The sequence below is a fragment of the Cricetulus griseus genome, assembly GCF_003668045.3.
Source record: "Cricetulus griseus strain 17A/GY chromosome 1 unlocalized genomic scaffold, alternate assembly CriGri-PICRH-1.0 chr1_0, whole genome shotgun sequence".
NCBI lineage: Eukaryota > Metazoa > Chordata > Mammalia > Rodentia > Cricetidae > Cricetulus > Cricetulus griseus.
Genome location: NW_023276806.1, coordinates 227,485,595 through 227,492,279, shown reverse-complemented (window position 1 = coordinate 227,492,279; position 6,685 = coordinate 227,485,595).

The following is a 6,685-nucleotide window of genomic DNA, read 5'->3' as shown; positions in this document are numbered from 1 at the left end:
GGCAAAGACAAGTCAGAAGAGATGCACAGAAATGAAAGGAAATGTGGAGAGGGCAGTGCTTTCCCCAGAACTGAAATGGCCTAAGATGTGCACACCTTGCTGAAGTCCTGTTAGGAGAACTATTGAAAGGAAAGCAGTGGGGACACTGGTCTGTGGAACCTCCAGGAGGGGTCAGCTATGGTCCCAGTATCTCCAGCTCTTGATTTTTGCTTTCACATGGGTTTTCTAATGGGCTCTACACTTGGTTTCTGCATTTTCCAACACAGGCCTTATAGACATCAGCAAAACATAGGCCCTGAGAACCTAGCTCAGACAGCAGTTAGAATGCTTTACTGGGACATTTTCAGACTATCACATCAGACTGGACGACCAGACTAATAGATCAAGACAAGGAATGAAGTTTATTCATTATTTCTGTAACCTTAACATCTTTGAAAATGATACTCTGGGTTAGGGTATCTACTTGTCTTAGGGTTTCTACTGCTGTGAAGAGACACCAGGTTCATAGGAAATCTTACAGAGAAACATTTAATTCTGGTGGCTCTCTTCTAATTCAGAGGTTTAGTCCATGACCATCATGGCAGGAAGCAAGGTAACATGCAGGCAGACATGGTGCTGGAGGAGGAGCTGAGAGTTCCTACATCTTGACTCACAGGCAACAGAAAGTGGTCTGAGACACTGGTCGTGGCTTGAGCATATATGAAACCTCAAAGCCCGCCCCTTCCACAGCAACATACTTCCTCCAATGAGGCCATACCTACTCCAACAAAGCCACTCCCTTTGGGACCATTTTCTTTCAAGCCACCACAAATCTATTTCTCATAAAACAGTGCAGTGTTGGAGTGTAAGTCAGTGGTAAATCACTTACCTAGCATGCATGAAGCCCTGGGTTTGGTCTCTAGCATTACCATGATCACCACAACAACAAATAAGAATAATTATTGCCCAGACTTTTTGATCTTCCAACATTATTAAGGCACTTAGATATCTCTGCTAGTTTAGAGATGTAGCCACATCTTTCTGTTAACAAAGTACAAACCCAAGGTGCACAATGTCCATCGCTGAACTCACAGAAGCCACCCACATACAAGGACCTTCATTGTCCTTAATTATCATCCTTCCCTTTGTTCTCCCTTTGTGACCTTACCAATTTTTGTTGAGACAATACAAACTAATATAGGGGGTCTTAGAACAACCTAGTCCCACCTGACTGAAATTGAGGTAGTAGGGCAGCGTTCCTTTCTGAAGGACTGAGGGGGGGAATCTCTTTGCTTGGTTGTTCCTTTCTTTATGTCATCTTCAAAGCCAGACACATTCCATCATTCTGACTCTCTTCTGAATAACTACGGCTCCCGTGAAACATTAGCTACGAAAGGCTTTATATTTTTAAGAACTGGTGTGATCAGATTTGTACCACCTGGATGAAAATGATATCCTCCCTGTACCAACATCTCTGATCAACAGCCTCAGTGACTTCTGCAACTTTATGTCTCCTTTGCCTATTTAATTAACTATAGTCATAGATTGCAGAGATTAGGCTTTAACTTGATTCAAGTGATATTCACTGATATGCACTAGAGGGCACTAACATATTTTGTAATACATACATCACATTTCAAATAACACTGTTAAGAGTAAGCATGACGAAGTTGAATGTGTATGCATATTTTTGTTTCCTTTTTGAGACAGGGTTTCTCTGTGGCTTTGGAGGCTGTCCTGGAACTAGCTCTTGTAGACCGGGCTGGCCTCAAACTCGCAGAGATTCTCCTGCCCCTGCCTCCCGAGTGCTGGGATTAAAGGCATGCACCACCAATGCCCGGCTCTATGTACAATTTTTAAAATACCCATTTTTTATTTTCAAACTTTGGGTTCTCCAGGGTTGGTAGTAGAAAACAGAGCGGTATAAGGCAAAGTACACTTCTCAGAATTGAAATCATCTGAGCAGAAAGTGAATGGGACTAAAATAATGATAATTTTCTTAGTCCATACCTGGGCTCAAAGTCATGTAAAAGGAAAGATGGTTGTGTCGCTGAAGTGTAAGTCATGTGTTCTCATAGATGGGTTTAATAAATGGCTCCCCCGTTGAAGATGAGATACAGACATAGTGTTTGTGAAGATACTTTCACCAGGAAAGGTAGATGAGAGACAAGGTCTAGAGCTGTGCCCTGAAGGAGAAAGAAGATTAGCAGATACAGATGACATTCCTCCCAGGTCATCCCTTTTTGTAAATATATGCAATCTAACCTATTAGATATAATTTAATTTATTATTATTATTATGTTATATCTTGGTGTGTTTTGTGCACGTATGTCTGTGTGCCACATGTGTGCCTGGCACCAATGGAGGATAGAAGAGGGCATCAGTTCTGAGTTACTATGTGGGTGCTGAGAATCTAACCCCAGTCTTCTGGAAGTGTACTCTCGACCAACTGAGCCATCTTTCCAGCTCCTATGCTTTAGTTTTCAAAAATTAAGAAGAAAAGCAAATTCTAGAAGTGCTATGTTTCTCACCAGCCTCTTCCAGAGGAGAGAGAATAAGAAAGGCAAGAAACATAATATAAACGCCAGGCAAGCATGTGCTGGCTACAGAAGCAACAACCACGGCACATCTGCTGAAGAGCAAAGGAGAGATATCTAAGATTTTGAATGGGATGCTCCATGGCAAATAATCTGCGGTGTGAATTTGATGGAGTTTTTACACCTTTGCATCTTTTAAAAGACAGTGTCTAAAAAACGCACACACCAGAGGGCAGGCTAAGGAAGATGCTTGGAGTCTTTTCTGCAGAGTAGAAATAGACTCTAAAAATAAAACACAAGTTTTGATAGTAGAGTAAGCTTTCTGTTCTCACATTTTTAGGTGATAGTCACACGATATTCCAGTTCAGATCGTGAGGATCTAAAATACGTAAATATTTGACAGTTTTTACAAGACTGTGCTAATACAAAAACACACAGCATATATACAGACACACGGCTCAAAGAAACTCAAGAAATGGATCTTAAAGTCTGCTTTAGTGTCTGTGCCTACACCGAGCTGCTGCAGAAAGGGGGAGGAGCTTTCCTCGCTCAAGTGTTCCTGGCACCCATGAACTGAAAACATGAGAGAAACATCGCAGAAATTAATGGTAGCCTCAAGGCTAGCAGAGAACTGGCTGAGGCGGGGTTTTGTTGTGATATGGACGACATGGTCATCAGTCTTCTAAGCTGTGTGGTCCTTTATCTCCTAGGAACAGGTGAGTTCTGGGGAACACATGAGTGACCCCATGGCTACAGTTTGTAGGCCAGGGCTCAGATCTTTGTCTGGAAGGTTACAGAATTTGCTCTTTTCACCCAGATGGCTGTCTCAACCTCTATGTTCTTCATTCATAGGCTCTGCAAAGGCCCAAGTCACCCAGACTCCAAGACACATCATCACGGAGCCTGGGAAGGAATTGATAATAGCTTGCTCTCAGAATTTGAATCATGACTCTATGTACTGGTATAGACAAGACTTAGGTCTGGGTCTAAGGCTAATTTATTACTCAGTTAATGTTGGCATTATCGATAAGGGAGCAGTCTCTGATGGGTATAATGTCTCTAGGGAAGAACTAAAAGCCTTTCCTCTGACACTGAAATTCACCAGAATCAGCCAGACCTCCACGTACTTCTGTGCCAGCAGTGAACACAGCCCTGCACAGCCAGCTGCTCCCTGCACAAGGACGACAGCCACATGGGCGAGAAGCCTCCTCTCTCAGGAGGTCCCACTCCACCCAAGAGAAAACAGCATCTTTTCCCAGTGCCAACAGCCATGGAAGCCCCCCATGATTCCCCAAGCTCAGGGCCTCTCAGCAGTGTGCTTCACTTAGTGACTCCCATGCTCCAGTACTTAACTTCTTATACCACAGAGCCTTTCAAAACTCAGACAGAACAAGCTCCTTGTATTAGGTCCCGAGTGCCAGGGCATCACAGTGTTCCTTTCTCCATGCTGAGCTTAAATCTTCAGATGCCATGGAGCTGCTGCCCAAGGCCAACACTCCTACGATATTACTGGCTTTATTATTTATATATTTGTCAGTTGTTTTTGTGTGAGAAGGAATGCCATATTCTGAATTGTTTACCGAATCAAACTTGGTCATTCAACAACGTGCAAGCTCACAATGTAGGAGTGATCTTCACGGCCCCTATGATGTTTTCTACACCAAATCCATACCCATATTTTTCACTTATCTAAGTATTAAGTTTGCTGCAATTTTTTTTTACTAATTTTCTCCATCTTTGCCACTAATGTATAATCTCTCACCTGAATTCCTCTTACCCACCAGCTACCCGAGTACCAGCTTTCCAGCTGTTCCTGCCCACAAATCTCACTTGAGTTGAAAATGTTCAGTCTCTTTAATTAACTATCTAGTGTCAACTAATTGGTGTACTTCTAAATCTTCATACCTTCATACAGTTGAGTATTGCTCCACCTTTCCGATACAGACTTCTACTTTCCTTTAGCTACTCTGACTCTCTGCCTTTTCATGCGGAAGTCCTCCAAAGCGTGCTCTGGGCTAACCCATTCTTCATCCATGATGCCCCTCCCAGATCACCTCTCTAAGTAACGAGTAGACTCCTTTGGGCATCCTGCTAGGTCAAGTGCTCTTAGGACAGCATGATGAGTTCTCTGCCATATGCTCTTGTCACAGACTGAGAAGAGCTAACAGAAATGTCCCTATCCCATGCAGAGATAACCCACCATGGCCATGGGGTTCTCTGTTGTGTGGCTCTTTGTCTTATTAAAATAGGTAAGTCAGAGGCATCAGTATGATGTTGAACTTGGTATCCCAGACCTTACAGTTGCTCGTTATTATGGAGACACATTACTACCCACCCTAAATTAATCTATGGGTCATGATTTCACTGAAGCACCTGTTAGATATCATCATCAGGACAGAAGGTAAGTTCGTGATGTAACTAGTGTATGCACCTTGGCATCCGTGTGCGGATCTTGATACGGGACAGTCTTGAACCTACTAATCACTTGTTTCCTGGAGTGCTAAGTAAATGCAACTCTTTAAGAGACAGAGTGCTTCTTTAAATAAGACTAAGTAGTTCTCCCACACTCTAAATACGTATACTCTCTGCCCTCTTCCATCAGTTAGACCACAACAGTGAAAGCCACATCCTCCATGCACAAAAATGGTTGTCATAAAGGGAGGAGGTAACCCTTACTTCCTGAGTCCTGCCCTTACTGGGGGAAAATACTGTTCCCACAGAAAAGAAGTACTTAGAATCTTTCCTCATCTCCACACACAGGAACACATCTGAAGGCCCAGGTGCCCTGGTGGTAGGAGTCACAACGGACCACTTTGGCTTACAATCTAAGTGGTTCTCAGCCTTCCTACTGCCTGTGACCCTTTATTGCAAGTTCTTTAGGATGTGGTGACCCCCAACCATAAAAATATTTCATTGCTATTTCATAACTGTAATTTTGCTACTGTTATGAGTTGTAATGTAAATATCTGATATGCAGGATAGCTAATATTGAGCCCCGTGGGGGTGGTTACCCATAGACTGAGAACCACTGGAACTGTCAGTGTTCTTTCCAATTCTTTGCTGGGTCTTTAATGGGGACTCTTCAATCCAGACCCTGCAACAGAATCAGCCTCATACTACCCAGTATGCTCCCCCCTACCTCCAGGGAAGACCTGCACTCTACACAGTGGCCCCCTGAGACTGTCCAAAGCTTTCCTTTCATTTAACACTGTGTGTCAGAGATCATTTAAAATCCGTGTAACCCTTCTCGATTAACCCTGTCATATTATACTGCACATTTGCAGACTCTGTTCACATTTGCACAGATGTTGCATGGAGTCATCTATTAATTACCAACACAGTTAGGAATTTCCAGCACATGACACAAACAGAAACATTTTAAGTATGTTTTCCAAGTTATGTGACTATAACTCATATTGGTTGCCCATAAACCTGCTATTGGTGCACGATTGTCCCTACTAACCCTCTTGGTAAACTTCTAAATGATGTTTACATCATTGCTGCCATTACCACCGGCGAAATTTGGAGAGGACAGATACTTTATGACCAACTACAGTTCCCTCCATCCGTGGATACAGAATAGGAACAATTAGAAGTATCTAAAATTAAATGCTGTCAGCAGACTAAATTAGTGTGATTTCAGACGTACACAAGGCCATTCCAAAAGCATGGGCATAGAAGTGCACACGCGGGGAGAGATACGCACATACACTTCTGTGACACCCTCTTTCCTCTCTGACACCCCCAGATGTTTAAGTCTAGATGAAGGAGGTGAGCTCATGAGTGTGGTCAAGAACAATGACATCATAGGCAGGCAGCCTAGAGCAGCAAGAAAGCCCACACTCTCTTCAGAACTGCCATGAGAGTTAGACTCATCTCTGCCGTGGTGCTATGTTTCCTGGGAACAGGTGAGTCCTGGAAATTGGTATGTCCTGGGTACTGAGTGCAAACCATATATTGTTATTTCTAGGCTGTGCGAACCAGATTTTTCCAGTATCTGGCCGACTGATAGCCTTGTTTTCACTTCTTCTTCACTAACAGACCTTGTGGACATGGAAGTAACCCAGATGCCAAGATACCTGGTCACAAGAATGGAAGAGGGAGTTTTGCTGGAATGTGCACAGGATTTGGGCCATGAAAGGATGTACTGGTATCGACAAGACCCAGAT